We start from the raw sequence: 17,139 nt of genomic DNA, 5'->3' as shown, positions 1-17,139 counted from the left end.
TGGTGCTAATATGAATTGTATTCAAGAAGGAATTTTTCCTACACAATTTTATGAAAAAACTACATCTAGACTTACTGGTGCCGGAGGTACAAAATAATTGTAAATTATAAAGTTTCTGATGTTCATATTTGTAATGACCAAGATTACTGTTATAAAACTCACATAATTCTAGTAAAAGATCTCTCTTCTCCTTTAATTTTAGGAACACCTTTCATTACAAAACTATATCCTTTTATGGTTCATGATGATGGTATAAGAACCAATGTTTTTGGAAAGGAAATTATATTTAAATTTTGTGAACCTCCTCTATATTCAACGATTAATGTCCTTAATTATAAAACGCAACAAGCCAAATATCTTATTAACGAAATAAATAATGTTCGGATAACTAATCAATTAAGTGATAATAATATTCAAAATAAAATAACAGGATTAAAATTAAAATTTGAAAAAAAAAATGTTTGTTCTAATATTCCTAATGCCTTTTGGAATAGAAAGCAACACATTGTAAAACTACCATATATAAAATTTTTTTTAATGAAACGGATATTCCTTCAAAATCTAGAGTCATTCACATGAATAATGAATTAGAAAGTCATTGTAAAAATGAAATTCAAGATTTAATAAATAAAAAACTCATAAGACCTTCTAAATCACCATGGTCTTGTTCAGCATTTTATGTTATGAATGTTGCAGAATTAGAAAGAGGATCACCAAGATTAGTTATCAATTATAAACCTTTAAACAAAGTTTTAGAATGGATTCGTTATCCTATTCCTAATAAACGAAATTTGCTAAAAAAGCTTTATGATTCAAAAATATTTTCAAAGTTTAATATGAAATCAGGATTTTGGCAAATACAACTTCATGAGGAAGATAAATACAAAACTGGTTTTAATGTTCCCTTTGGGCATTTTGAATGGAATGTAATGCCTTTTGGATTAAAAAATGCTCCTTCTGAATTCCAAAATATTATGAATGATATCATAACTCCTATAAGTAGTTTTGTTATTGCTTATATCGACGATGTCCTAATTTTTTCAAAATCAATTGATCAACATTTTAAACATTTAAATCAATTTCATGATTTAATTTATCATAATGGTTTAGCTGTCTCTGCAACAAAAATGCATTTATTTAAAAATGAAATTCATTTTTTAGGACATGATATTGTCAAAAATACTATTAGACCTATAACAAGAAGCTTGCAATTTTCTACTAAATTTCCTGATGAAATTAAAGATAAAAAACAACTTCAAAGATTTTTAGGATGCTTAAATTATATCCATGATTTTTTCAAAGATTTAGGGATCATATGTAAATCGTTTTATAATCGATTAAAAGACAATCCTGAACCATGGACTCAAAAACATACAGATATAATTAAATATATAAAACAAAAGGTCCCTACTTTGCCATGTTTAAATTTACCTCATCCCGATGCCAAAATCATAGTTGAAACCGATGCTAGTGATATTGGATTCGGAGGAATTTTAAAACAAAAATTTGTTAACTCAACTGAAGAGCAATTGGTTCAATATTACTCTGGTGCATGGAATGATACACAGAAAAATTATTCAACTGTCAAAAAGGAAATTTTAAGCATTGTTTTATGTATTAAGAAATTTGAAGATGATTTATTTATGAAAAGTTTTTTATTAAGAATAGATTGTCAATCTGCAAAAAGTATTTTGGAAAAAGATGTAAAAAATATTATTTCCAAGCAAATTTTTGCTTGTTGGCAAGCCCTCTTAGGTAACTTTGATTTCGAAATAGAATTTATAAAAGGAGCAAATAACTCGCTTCCTGACTTTCTTTCTTGAGAATTTTTGCAGGGAAAATGAGTTCGTCGTCCTCTTCCAAACATGATGACAAGAAGCCAGTCTCTCAAAATCTTGTTCCAGCCTCTCAAAAGCTAGTTCCATTTCAAAATCAAAATCATTTTTCTCCTTTAACACCTACTTCTAAGAATTCACAACTTTATTCTAATATCCTTCAGTCAAAGCTTGTTACTCCAAAAGTTACTTCAACCGAGACAATAAGCCCTTTTGCAAAACCTATCACTCCTCATACTCAAAAATCTGTTACTCCTAGCCCTTCTACAAAAACTCCTTATGTTCTTAATCCAAATTTCCTAAGAGTTCAAATTCTTGAAGATTTTCGAATCCATAAGTTACACCAAGGCTTTCATATTCTCACCAATCATCTCTTTGGACAAGGGAAAACCTTTTATGTTGATTCATATAAAACCCGAGAATATTATCAAGCTATTCTGCAAGAATCTGGTTCAGTCAATTTTGTTCATCGTTCTAATTCTAAAGAGGGAAACATTGATTTTAGCAAAGCTCATATTATCAAAATCATTTCTCCAGAAAGTTGGGTTCCAAACCTTCACTCTGAAAAATCTCTTATAAGTTATCCTGCTTATTCCAAATTTTCTTACTATGATTATCAAGACGCCTGGACTAAGGCATTCTTTATTCGGAATTATTCACATTCATGGTTTATCTTCTTTGATTTAAACTTCAATTGTGAATATCCAAGATGGTTTATCAATTGGTACAAATATATGGGTATTCTTCCAAATTGTTTACCAAAAGAAATTTACGTTGGATATCTCAAATTTAAAGAATTGTTTATTCAAAAAAATTCCAGAATTTGAATACATGTTACAATTCACTATGATATTTAAAGTTCCATGGATAATGTCTTGGACTTTTCATTATCAAGAAGCAAAGGACTCCTCTCCTCCCTGGCTTAATCGCCAATTTCACTCAAAATGGTGGGATAAAATGAAGATTTCTCAAGCCAGTGAACAAGCAGTAATTAAACATTATCAAGAAATATATATTCAAAAACCAGAAGTCGAAGCCACTTTTATCAACATTCTTCCCAAAAGTGATGTGGATCTAATTGCAAGAATTAAAGATGTTGCTACCTCTTCTCCTGAATAACTTCAAAAATTACTTCAAGAAATTCGTCAAACTCCATCAGTTTCTGATGATTCTCCAAAATCTATAAAGAATGATTTATTTGAAGACGCTCAAGACCCTTTTGATAATCCTTATGAAGAATAAGAAATCGTTATCCATAAATTTGATGTAATACTTTAAATATTTCGTTTCTTCTATTATCAAAATTTTGTTTTTCAAATACGAATACATGTATACTATGTAGGTATTCATGTATTTATGTATAAACAATTTTATCAAAATTATTATCAAATCTATAATCGATGATGATATGAGGACAAAAAACTTTAGAAGATGCTCTATAATGGCTTGCTTTATCAAAAGAAGATGGTCATTGATTACAAACGACAATTGTTTCAAAAGATGAATGACAACCACTTTCAAGGACAACCACTTACAAGTAATTATTTCTATTGATTGGCTATGGATTCTTACAGCAAAAAATTATCACTAGATGATTTCAAGACTTTGAAGACTCCAAGATGATTATAAATAGAGACTATCCTTTAGTTGAAGACACAAAAAAAAATTTCATTCTCTAAAAAATGTTCATCCCATGTCTAAAAAATCTCCAAGAGTCTCTCTTTCTACTAGTAGATGTTCAAAGTCTTTAGATTTTCAAATAATTCTTTCTCCAGAAGTATGTACTGATTGTAATTCAAGCCTAATTCAAGAAGGTATTATCTAAAATATTTTATCGTTGTCTTGTTTTTATTTCTCTATGATAATTTCATTTCGAGTTATTCTAACTATTAATTCTACAAGATTTGAAATTTTTGTTAAAATAGTACTCGTTTTTAATAATCAAATTAATCAAATTCATGGTTAAATCATTTAATTATGTCTAACAAAATCTTGATGAATTGTATTCCTAATAGAAATATTCTTTTAAAAATACAGCAAATCCAAGAATCTATTAATAACTCTGAGCAAAATCTTAAAGATTCTCATAAACCTAATAATCAAGGTACAATTTTAAACAATAATCATATTCATGATGTTAGACGATTTATAAGAGCAAGTATTAAAATTCGTTACAAACAGATACGTTATCTAAAAACAAAACTAGTTGTTTTCTAGTTCCAAAATTGATAGTTGTTTTCTAGTTCCAAAATTGATAATTAGTACATAGATGGTATCAAAATTGATAATTAGTATATAGATGGTACAAATCATAAATGGTACACAGATGGTATCAAAATTGATAATTAGTATATAGATGGTACAAAGATGGTATCAGAGCCAAGAAAAGTTTATATATATATATATATATATATATATATATATATATATATATATATATATATATATATATCAACCTCATTTTTATTACTTTCAATCTTAACTTGTGTTTGTATAGCAATCTTCTCAAAATTTTGTGATTTTTAATATATTTATTAGTATATCAGGAGGGATAATTATGTCATTTATAGCATTCTACTATAAATTTTGGGAGTTATTGAAGATTCATGCATTTTAGATTTTCTATTTCATACACGTTTAACCAATAATAAAATATGATGTTATTTTGTGTATAAAACTTGAAAATCATCAAAAATTTGATTGACATATATATATTCTCCCCCAAATATTAAAACCGCAAAAGAGGGACCGCACACATTCGATGCATGATCACAATCTAGTCTCAGTTTCGGTGAGGCTTTTCGTGAATAACCGCGAGGTCACATTTCTTAGATTTTAAAACATTTTCAAGTTTGCTTTGTAATATTTTAAACTAAAATGACTTGTTTTGAAATACTTTATATTTAAAAAAAATACTATTTTGTAATTTATTTAGCACTAGGGGACCCGTTTTTGTAATGGATTAATCAAATGGGACCATTTTTGAAAAGACTAAATTACATGGGACCTGTTTTGAAAGAGATATATACCAAGGGCTTATTTTGATTTAAAAATCACAATTAGAGGGACTGGTGTTGCCAAATCTAACAATTGATAAAGCATAATTTCGGGTGGCAGCATTGGGTGAATCGGAGAAGGAATCGAACGGAAGCAATGAAGATGAGGATTCATCCTCCGACGATCCCCAATCGGCTTCCAAGCCTTGGTCGCCGACAGTAAATCAAGCCTAAAAGACAACAGTAGCAGCAGTCGTTGGTAATGGAGGAGCGGCTTGGGTTGTTCGTGTTGGAAATCAGGCCCTCTTTTGTCAACTGCAAAACAAAGATTCAACCTTCTTTTGTTACGTGAGGAATATGATGAAGAAGAAGAAGTAATTGTGACTTGCTCTTCTTATTCAGAAGATAAAAAGCTTTTTATAACCTACATACCCTAATGAAACCTAAACAAACTAAACTCAACTAAAGGAGAACAAGTCCACGTTTTTCCCCTTTTCCAGCTCCTAATACTTGGTCCACATGACCCATTCAATTGAAGACCCAAAGTATTTATTTTACTAAATAACAAATACTAATTAAATAAACCTGTCAAGATTAAATAAAACCCAACAGTTCGAGGAAGGATAACAGAGGTAGAGACGGCGATTGATGACCGCTGTTGCTGACAACAGTGGTTTGAGGGGCTGCTCCGGCAGCTCCTTGTTGTTCCTCTTTTTCTGACCCCTCGATAAACCTGAAGGAGGGGAAAGGGCATCTACCATCGCCGATCAAAGGGGTGTTTTAGCAGTTCTCGTCGACGGAAAGGGACGAAGGAGGACGGGGTGGGTTTCTCCGGTGACGAACCGCGAAGGATACAGGTAAACAGGGGTGGGGTGGTTGACATCCGGTTTTTCTGGTGGTTGCTTCTCGGCTGTCTCGTCCTTATCAGGGCTTCTCTGGCATCGAACAGTATCAGGGAGTAGTAGTGTTTGGGTGTTGTTGATCGGAGAACATGGGAGGGGTGCAATCGCCGGCTTGCTCGCCGGATTCGCTTCTTCCTTGCTGGAGTGTAAGAACGAGAGAGACAAACGATAGATCGGGAGAGATAGGTAGGTCGAGAGGGGTTAAAGAAAAATAAAAGGGTAGCTTCAATTTGAAGCTTCAAATGCACGTATAAAAGTCTCCAATGACTTTTATGCTATAGATATTTTGACTAATAATTATGTATAACGTAGTTTTGGTTTTTTTTTTCATTTTTCGACTCTCATTTCAATGATTTCTATACGTAAAAATTTTCTGATAGTTTTCTTGTTGTTCCGATCGTGTTGATTCCAGAAATATAGACGAAATTTAATTACAATATACGAAACTTCTGGAATCAATTTTTAAAGTTTCACGATTAATTGCTTCCGAATCAACAGCTTTTAAGAATTTGACTTTGGTTGAGATTAAAAATATGATAAAAATGAAATAAAATAGCAGACCATAGTTTGAGTTCAAAAACGTTCTCAAAAGTGATTTACGGGGTTCGTAGCTATTCCAAAGGAAGCAACATATAACTCGTTTCAGGAAAATCAAATATATATTGATTTTTATAATTTTAAAGAGACATAACTTACTCAAACGATCTCTGTTTTGGATGTTCTTTATATTCATGAAATCAGAAGAAAATAATCTATTCAATTATCTTATCCATAACTCTCATATATACTTGATGCAAAATTTTATTTTTTTAACGTCACAAATAAATTTAATTTTTGGTGATTTTTTATTCTATCTTCAACGATATATGGTTTGAGCAGTTTGAGATGATCTAAAACCAATTATTAATATAATATATTTAATACCCAACGGTTCGTGGTGGTTTAACCGTCGAACTCTAACCAATTTTTAACAGTTGTTACATGGAGGCTAAGGGTGAACAAACCCTAGCCATCACATCTTTTCAATAGGGGCACTAATCCTGGAAATTAGGGTTTTTCATAATGTCCACAACCACATCATGGCCATACCTTTTCTAGATTGTGGTGCGCACAAATGTGCGTTCCATATAGCCAGCACCACGTCATGGTGCTTTATCCACCGCGTCATGGTTGCCCTAAAAACCACATTTGAAGTCTTTAAGCTTCCATAAATGGAGAAGAAGTATTTACCTAGAAGGATGATTAATCTATTCCAAATTTCATAGTTTGGGAAAGGTTCTCATAGACGAATAGAAAGATTATTCCTTAGATAATGCTCTTCCTAGGGTTCCTCGAACCACTAAATTCTAAAAATGTTAGAATAGTTATCAAGGATATCGTTGAAGTAAAATGGAATTTCTTTAAGTTATGAGTTGACTATGGTCACCGTTATCGACTAGCTGACATGCACATATAATTAGTACACTTTGATTTTGATATGAACAACTTTGAAATGTACATAAAAGAGTTGCATGGCATGTTGAGACCCTTTAATATCGGACTCACATGGCTAATCATAGAAGCTTCAACTTCATATACTCCAATATTCGCCATCATGAATAGAAGTGTCAAGAAGAAGAAAGCCATATGCCCATGGGTAAAAGGTGATTAGTGTTAGAATGCCTAATTTGGGCTTAAACACCAAGGACAAAAGGAATGCTAATTCTGAGACATCATATGATAATCATTAAGATGTATTAGGGTATTGAATGTGAATAAAGTGATTCCTATACATGGGTTATGTTGGTCCTTATATAGTTAGGGTTTGGAGAGCCTCGAGTGGGGATTGTCCAAACAGATTTGTCAGGATGCAGAGGTGTGGATTGGTCCAACTGTCCTCTGATTGATTTTTAAGGATGTTGATTGTTGTAGAGAGAATATTGGTGATGATACAAGCACTTGCTTGCACTGACATCTCCTTTCATGTTTTTCCACCTTGTACGTGTGTGGAACGAGTGATTGCTTATTGTGACATTGTTTTGTTGTCTTACTGTATGGCTCAACCGCCATATAGCAGAGTTACATGTTATGATGTGGGTTTGTATGGCTTCTTAGTAGTGATCCAAATTCAACTATTCAAGGGCTTTTCTTTCTGTTAGAAGTTATTCGCCAAGATCTTGATTTACGTAGTTAGGGACTTGTTGTCCTGTGACATATCTGTAGGCATACATTAACCTTAGTGATTAATAAATTAGTAGAAACTTGTAGAACTTATAAGGTTTAAACAGAAATATTTGAAAGTTAAACCTAATAGATAATTACTTAGTGACCAAGTAATTATCCCATAAGGATTAAAGACGATCCATTATAAATATAGGTTCCCCGGGTTTGATAAACATTATTCAAAACTGCAAAATCCGGCATCCCTCACCCCACTCTCAAAACCTCGATCTGCTTAAAGAATGTGTCACACCCCCTGACCAGGACGGCGGAAACGTCCGTATGTGGGTGACATCATTGTGCGGTATCATAACAATTGAATGTAAATGAAACATACCAAATCCAAACATCATACATTAAGATAACAAACTTACATTGTTTTACATCATGCATTTGTTCTCAAATTACACAAAAGAGACAATAGTAAGTAAATTCCAAATTACAGCAAAATATCCCAAAATCTGCGATCTATGTACTTGCTTACTGATTTCCTAATAATACAAGTCATTTGAAAAGTGTCAACATAAAATATGTTTGTGAGTTCATAAGCATTTTTGTATAAAAAAATTGTGATAGTTTAGAAACCCAAAAAATCCAATATTTTCTATTGAAATAGTTGTATGTCTTGTTTCCAATCAAATATAGTTGCCTGTGTGTTTTTGTTTATCATTTTCGAAACCCTATAAAATCGTTTTCTCTAGAAAATCCTATATTTTTTGATGTACAAAGTAGTAATCTTAAGACCCTAAGACTTGTGTGGTAAATTTCATTTGCAGTATCCAAACAATAGTTGTTTAATATCGAAAGGTGAAACTTGCGTAAATTTCGAAATAATATTGTGTGACAATAGTCAATTTCGGGTCAAGTCAAAGTCAAACAAAGTCAACAAGTCAAACTAGACGACTCAATTAGCCCTTGTATATTAGGGTTTACATTGTGTATTTACTAAACAACCCGCTATTTTAATGAGAAAACATGAATTGGAAAATTCGTACGTTTGAATTTCCATAGCCGTGAAAATGCTAAACATTGAACCAAAGCGATAAAACACTATTACACACTCATAGAGAGTGTGTAGGACACTACAACAAGGCTTAATGGGGTTTATGGACCTTGTAATTTCGAAGCCAGACACTCAAAAAGGTCACAAACGAAGCCTCCCTCAGTAATAGTCACTCTGTCTCTCTCTATTTTAAATCTCTCCCAAATCTCTCTCGAAAGTTCTCGTAACTTTTCATAGTCTTTCGGGCCATCCCGACCCTTAACCGGGTCAAAAACGGCTTGAAACGGGGTTAAAACGAGTAAAACAGCCTTAAGGAGCCGAAACTCCTCTTAGAGGCCGAAACGTCTTAGCAACCGAAACCCTAGAACCGAAACTGGGAAGCAACTGAAAATGAGCCCCAGCAGCTGAAACCGAGACCCAGCAGCCGAAACTAGGAAGAACCGAGAACCACTCAACCGAACTAAGACCTGACTTTCGGTCCGAGACTGGAGCTTCTGTCCGAGGAGCGAGCCTGCACCGCCGAGACCGAGCCTCGCCTTCTGTTCTTCTCCTTGCGCTCTCGGTTCCTCTTTCCCTCCTTTCGGTCCTTTCCCCACTTTCGGTTCTTAACTCCTTAAGAGCCGAGACCTCGCGACTTCGGCCAGGAACTTCGGATTTTGACAATTTTCACCCGATTTTCAATATTTTTTTTAGCATTTTAAGCCTGTTTTCCATCATTTTAACGTGAGATTTTCTCCAAAAATCATATTTTAACATATAAGACCCCAAATATTCATAATTTAAACATATTTTTATGGAAATCTTTATTTAAAGAATAAAATCTAATGGGTGAATATTTGAGGTGGAATGTTGACTTTCCTTTAGCTTATGACACAAGCAACCCCTCACACCCACTCTTTGACCAACCACACTCCTCTTACCATGCTCAGGTCTTGTCAATGTACTTTTTCAATCATTTCCTACCTTTTTCCACATTATTAGAGCTGAAACATTATTCCACACTCCTCACTTCACTTATTGGTCTCATTTCACCAAAGATCAAACTCCATTTTTCTCTCTAACTTTCTCCATAAATTTCGAGACTCCAAGTCTGATCACCAAACTTTCTTACATTTTTGGTAAGTATAATTCATCCTCCTTGAGATGATTACACTTCATTTTACTCAAATCATTGATTGCTTACACAAACTCCATCTTTATTGTGTTAGATTCTTGAATCTTCAAAGTAATCCTTCAAGTGTTCTTGAGTTGAACGCTTCTCATCTCCAACACTATCTACTGAAATCATTCTATGTGAGTTCATACCCCTATACTTTCAAATTTTATTAAGTTTTAAGGGGGGGGGGGTATACAAGTTAAATCACCAAGAACACAACTAAATGTTTCTAACAGCTTTCATCAGAAAAGTTGGACTCCATTCACAAACTGTTTTGGTCGACTTAAGCATTTTTGTTTTCAAAACTGTATTAGATGCAAATAGTTCAGGTTTATACCTTTAAAATGACTACTTGAACATCCCCATATGAGTTTTCTACAATTTATGGTGATTTTTACAAAACTGCCTATCTTTTCAAGAACCAATCCGGACAAGTCTTTGTTTATGGACGTTTTCACCTAAGTTGGATGTCACTAAAAATCATGGAAAATTTTATGAACGAACTAGACTTATTTTCCAAACTCCCAGAATTTACAGATTCTGATTGGATCTATTATGAAGTTTCTATAAATTTTCTAATAACACTAATTGAAGCTGTTACTAACAGAAAAATGCTAACAATTTATTATCACCTTGTAACATGTTGAGCAAGGTGTATATCTTTATGTGAGTGTATGTGTAACACCGTAAAATTTAAAACAAAATTTTCACATTTTAAACACACTTTTTTCCAAACACATTTATTGATAAAACCCCATTGTATCATACTTTGTTTCACAAATATTTCCCAAGATCAAAATACATAAAAACCCATGCGTGTGTACGAATCATGCCGACACATTCCCGTGATCATCACTGGTACCTGAAACACATAACACATAACACTTAAGCATAAAGCTTAGTGAGTTCCCCAAAATACCATATAGACACATACTAGCCACTCGAGGCCATAACTCTATGGGCCTGTGGGCCGTAACTCTATGGACCCTCTGGTCCTAACTCTGATATACACATGACATAAACCACATAAAAATAATGTAGTACAACACATCACATAATAGCATACGATAACTCTATCACATAATTCTAATTACCACTCAAGGTAAAGTATAGTGAGAAGACTCACCTCAGATGTCCCGGTAAATCACTAACTCGGTAGAAATACGATCTAGCCTTTGCCTAAACACATAAAGTAATACTCTCGTAAATATAACTCTCAGAACTAGACTCAACTAGGCACCATCAGAAGGGAAAAAGACCATTTTACCCCTCATTTGGCTCAAAGGCCCTCATTGTTGACCAAACCCTAAAAGTCAACCAAAGTCAACGGTCAAACCTTGACCTAACTCGCCGAGTGCACTTGGGCAACTCGGCGAGTCCACGTGTGTCCACTAACTCTTTAGTCCCGTTTAACACGTCGAGTCCCTACCTTTACTCGACGAGTCCCCAGGTATGAATCGCGGGGCCACCCCGACTCAACTCGCCGAGTCTCAAGAACAACTCGGTGAGTACATGCCATGCACAAACTCCATTGACCTCCTAAGGTCAGATCTGTTCCTCTAATCCATAGATCTGTCCTTCTCAATCATAATAATCACGTAAAGTCCATACCTTGACGCTCATATATCATCTAGATGGTCTCATTTGATGATTTAGCCCCAAAAAAGACATTCTAAGCTCATAACTCCCAAGATAAGTCATAAAGCTCCAAGGGTTAAGGTCTTTGGACCTCTTTGAGTCTAGATCCAAAGCATAAACTTGAGAAGGGACCAATTGCTCCACATAACCATCCTCAAAAGAGGTTAGAAAACCCTAACTCTAAGAATTAATACCAAAACTGAAGAAGGTTTGAATAAATACCTTAAGTTGAAGTCTCTGGACTCTGAAACCACTAGAATCACACCTCCTTCAGTCTCCTCTTGCTCTTGATCACCTTCTTCTTGCTATACCAAATATAGTAAGATCAAATATAGCTTCTCCTTCCTCCCAAATGATTTAGCTCACTTAGGGTTCTCTCAAGGGACTGGTAGCCGCAATGTGGGACTATGAGTGTCCTTAAATAGGCTCCAACCCCGGGGGATTAGGGTTTCATTAAATAGCGTGGACTCACCAAGTCCACTAATGGACTCGCCGAGTCCAGTCGCGAACCCGGATGATAATCCACGACCCTACTCGGCGAGTCTAAGCATCAACTCGCCGAGTTCCTTCACAAATTCCAAAAATGAAGATATTAGAATAATATACCTGGGAATCAGGATGTTACAATTCTCCCCCACTAGAATCAGATTTCACCCTCGAAGTCTCATTCTGCAAACAACTCTGGATGCTTCTCACGCGTCTCGCGCTCCGGCTCCCAAGTTAGCTTTGACCCTTTCCTATGTTGCCACTACACCTGCACTAGAGGCACTTCCTTGTTCCTTAAAACCTTGACCTTCCAATCTCTAATTTCTACCGGTCTCTCAGCATAGTTCAGGCCCACATCCACCTAAATATCCTCTAACGGTACCACTGCTGACTCGTCGGTGAAAAGTGTCGTGAATCTGACCCAACTCTGCGGGTAGCTCCAAACAGTAGGCTACCCTGCCTACTCTCGCGATCACCCTGAAAGGTCCAATATATCGAGGCCCCAACTTGCCCTTCTTCCTGAATCAGATCACTCCTTTCCAAGGAGAGACTTTCAGGAGCACGAAGTCACCGACTTGAAACTCGAGCTCGGACCGATGCCTGTCCGCATAACTATTCTGACGACTCTGAGTGGTCAATAACCTCTATTTAACCTGCTGCATCTACTCAGTCATCTGAAGCAAAATCTCAGTACTACCCATCACACGTTGCCCTACCTCTCCCCAGCAAATGGGGGTCCGACACCTCCTCCCATACAACAACTCAAAAGGTGGCATACCAATGCTCGAATGATGGCTTTTGTTGTAGGAAAACTCTGCCACAGGCAAATATGTGTCCCAACTCCCGCCGAAATCCAACACACACGCTCGGAGCATGTCCTCGAGCATCTGGATCGTCCGCTCGCTCTGCCTGTCAGTGTGTGGGTGGTATGTGGTACTAAAATGCAGCCTCGTACCCAACTCTTCATGAAATTTCTTCCAAAATCTGGAAGTGAAACACACATCTCGATCTGAGACAATCGAGATCAGCACTCCATGCCGCGATACCACCTCCCTCACATGCATCTCTGCCAATTTCTCTATGGAAGAGCTCTCATTGATAGAAAGGAAATGAGCGCTCTTCGACAACCGGTCTACGATCACCCAAATTGCATCGACGCCCCTCACAATCCTTGGCAATTTGCTGATAAAGTCCATAGTAATCTGTTCCCACTTCCATTCAGGAACCTCTAACGGCTGCAACTTACCATGTGGTCTCTGGTGTTCGACCTTAACCCAGCGACAGGTTAGGCACCTCTCAACGAACCATGCAACGTTCCTCTTCATACATGGCCACCAATAATCCCTCTTTATGTCCAAATACATCTTAGTGGTCCTGGGGTGGATCGAGAATTTCGATCGATGTGCTTCTTCCATAAAAATGGTACGCGTCCCGCCCACAAACGATACCCAAGTACGACCCTGAAAAGTCATAAGTCCCCAAATATCGATAACGAACTCCGATACCTGCCTGATAACTCGCTCCCTCTTTTGGTTTTCTGGTCTCACAGCCTCAGCCTGGGCCCCTCGAATGGTGTCCAACACCGGAGTCATCACTGTCAATCTCATATAAACGTCTCGCATCGGGATGCTCTCCGTCCTATGGCTCAGGGCATCGGCTATCACGTTAGCCTTACCCGGGTGGTACCGGATCTCACAATCATAATCCTTTACCACATCCAACCATCTCCTCTGCGGCATGTTCAGGCTAGGCTGATCCATCAAGTACTTCAGGCTCTTGTGATCCGTGTATATGGTACACCGGACCCCATACAAATAGTGATGCCAGATCTTGAGGGCGAACACCACTGCCCCCAACTCTAAATCATGGGAGGGATACCTTGCCTCATGAGGCTTCAGTTGCCTCGATGCATATGCTATCACGTGCCCCCTCTGCATAAGCATCGCTCCCAACCCTAATATCGACGCATCACAATATACCACAAATTCCTCCATTCCCTCCAGGAGGGCTAACACTGGGGCTTCGCATAACCTCTAACGAAGTGTCTCAAAGGAGGCCTGCTGCTCTAGGCCCCATGAGAAAGCAATGCCCTTCCGGGTCAACTTGGTGAGTGGCACGGCGATCTTGGAGAAATCCCTGATAAATCTCCGATAATAGCCTGCCAATCCTAGGAAACTCCTGATCTCTGTAGGTGACCTCGACACCTCCCAACTCATCACCGCCTCAATCTTGGCTAGATCGACCAAGATGCCCTAGGAACTGGACCTCTCGTAACCAAAAATCACACTTGGAGAATTTGGCATAAAGCCTCTCCGATCTCAAAACTCCGAGGATCTCTCTCAGATGTTCCTCATGCTGTTCTTTGGATCTCGAATACACCAATATGCCGTTAATGAAAACGATCACCGAGCGATCCAACATCGGCCTACATACTCTGTTCATGAGGTCTAGGAACACCGCCCGACGCATTGGTGAGCTCGAAAGGCATCACCACGAACTCGTAATGCTCATAACGAGTCCTGAACTTTGTCTTATGGATGTCCTCATCTTGTACCCTCACCTGATGATATCCCGACCACAAATCGATCTTGGAGAACCAAGATGCTCCGTGCAACTGATCGAACAAATCATAGATCCTCGGCAACGGGTAACAGTTCTTAACCGTCAGCTTGTTCAATTCCCTGTAATCAATGCACATTCGGTGTGAGCCATCCTTCTTTTTAACAAAAAGGATAAGTGCTCCCCATGGCAAACTTCTCGGCCGAATAAACCCCTTCCCAAGCAGCTCCTGAAGCTGCGAGGATAACTCTTGCATCTCTGTAGGCGCAAGGTGATAAGGTGCCTTGGCGATAGGCGCAGCTTCCGGAACCAAATCGATGCTGAACTCAACCTGTCTCTCGAGAGGCACACCTGGTAACTCTTTTGGAAATACGCCTGGGAACTCACGAACTATCGGAACCTCATCAACTGACCTCAGTCTCTCTGAACCAACCCTCGTATCCATCACATATGCTACAAATCCCTTACATCCCTGCTGTAGACTCCGCCTCGCTCTAGCGGCTGAACAAAATGCCGACCCAGAACGCGTACCCTCGCCGTATACGGTAAGAACTCCCCCACTAGGGTATCGTATGGTCACCAGCTGCCTCTCGCATTCGATAACCGCTCCAAACTTGCTCAACCAGTCCATGCCCACGATAACAGAGACATCTCCCATCGCAATAGTGTTGGATTAATGTCTAAGTCCATAACTATATTTGGTATGTACTTGACCCGACCCGACATGGTCCATTTGGGTTGCACTTCATCGACACAATTTATATGGATAGTCTTTTGAGAATAGTATATTTATGATTTATATTAATATATTATAAGTTCTAATATATTAATAAGGAATCATATTATTTAATTAGTATTGATCAAGACTTAATTTAGAATTAATTAAGTGATCAAAATGAACTAATTAAATATGAACTCTTATATATATGGAATGGGCCAAGTTCATTTAGGTTGGGCTAAGCTTTCATGGATAGTCCATGGAGTCTTTAACCCATAGATCATATGAAATGGAAGGTCATGGGTTTAACCCTAGTCTCCATACTATATAAAGATGTCCTTGGTTGGTGAAATGGGTACTAGTGTGGGTACACTATGAAGGGATAGCCGATTTCACTAGAGAGAACCAAGTATTCATATTCTCTAAAGTCTTCCAAGGTTTTTTGGTGATTTGTGATTCCACTTGAGGCTTCCACACTATTGGGGCTAAGCTCTTAAAGCTTGAAGACATCAAGCTACATCAAAAGGTATGTCATCTAACTAGTACTTTGTAGTATAAGAACTTCATAATATGCTAGTTAGGATTAAAGCCTTGGAAAGATCTTATTTGCATGTATAATAGAGAAAAACATAGATCCAAGGTTTATAGGGTTGCATATACACCATAGGAGTGTTAGAATGCTCATAACCCAACAGTGGTATCAGAGCCTAGGCTTGTTTTCTTGTTATACTTGCAAAACTGCTTAAAAAATCAAAGTTGTTTGCTGTCTGATCATCAGACTCGGCGAGTCCATCAGGAGACTCGGCGAGTCCATTCATAAAAAGTTATCAAGTCGATCCAACTCCCCGAGTTGGTTCATGCACTCGACGAGTTGGACCCCCAGACAGTATAAATTCGACTTTTTGGCTGGAATTGGACTAGGAACATTACCCTAAGATGTTTTTGGACTTATAAACTTTTTTTTGATGTGGTAATGTTCATGCTAATCCAATTTCAAAGATAATTGTCAATAGATTCATGTTTGTATTAGTTTAAGGTTTAGACTAATTACATGAAAAAGTTTGATTTGAATTATCTTGTTCTTATGAGTTGCTTAGATTAATAGAAAAGTTGAGTGAAATAGTTGTTTTCAATCCAAATTAATCTAAGAGTTGATTCTAAAATGTGTTTTTGTAACTTGTCCTCAAGTTATATGAAAAGTCACATTTAAGTTTCATAAAACTCATAAAAGTTGGCAAAGGTTACAAAAATGAAGAGTCTTGTCTCATTGAATGGTTTTATGACTCCATAACTTGTCCTCAAGTTATGGAAGTTCAAGAGTCACTTCATTAAGTAATAAAATGTGTAACCTTAATTAATTCCATAAGTTATAAAATAAAGATAAGTTAATTCTTTTATTAGTTTAAAGTCTTCCATAACTTGTCCTCAAGTTATGGAACTTGAAGAGTTTTTGGATTAAAACTACTTTAAACACATAAGTTATGGAATTAATTAGTTTTGAATAATTTCAAAACTTGCCCTCAAGTTTTGGAATTTGAAAAGTGTTCTCTTATGAATACTTTAATTCCAAGTTAGCCCTTAGAATTTTAAAAGTTAAAATTCAACCCTTATACTTTATAATATTATAAGTTAATAATATTTATATAT

At 36.6% G+C, this 17,139-nt stretch overlaps 1 long non-coding RNA gene across 1 annotated transcript; it reads right to left on the bottom strand.

The window, feature by feature from the left end:
• Positions 1 to 4,797: 4,797 nt before the first annotated feature.
• LOC145037369 (uncharacterized) lies at positions 4,798 to 6,064 on the bottom strand. Its single transcript, XR_013678795.1, has 2 exons — positions 5,417 to 6,064; positions 4,798 to 5,146 (listed from the first exon to the last, which is right to left on the bottom strand). It is a non-coding gene; the product is annotated as an uncharacterized LOC145037369 (long non-coding RNA).
• Positions 6,065 to 17,139: the final 11,075 nt, after the last annotated feature.

Source organism: Lactuca saligna, chromosome 3 (assembly GCF_052625555.1).
Source record: "Lactuca saligna cultivar CGN05327 chromosome 3, ASM5262555v1, whole genome shotgun sequence".
Taxonomy (NCBI): domain Eukaryota; kingdom Viridiplantae; phylum Streptophyta; class Magnoliopsida; order Asterales; family Asteraceae; genus Lactuca; species Lactuca saligna.
This window is presented reverse-complemented; position numbering and strand designations above follow the sequence as displayed.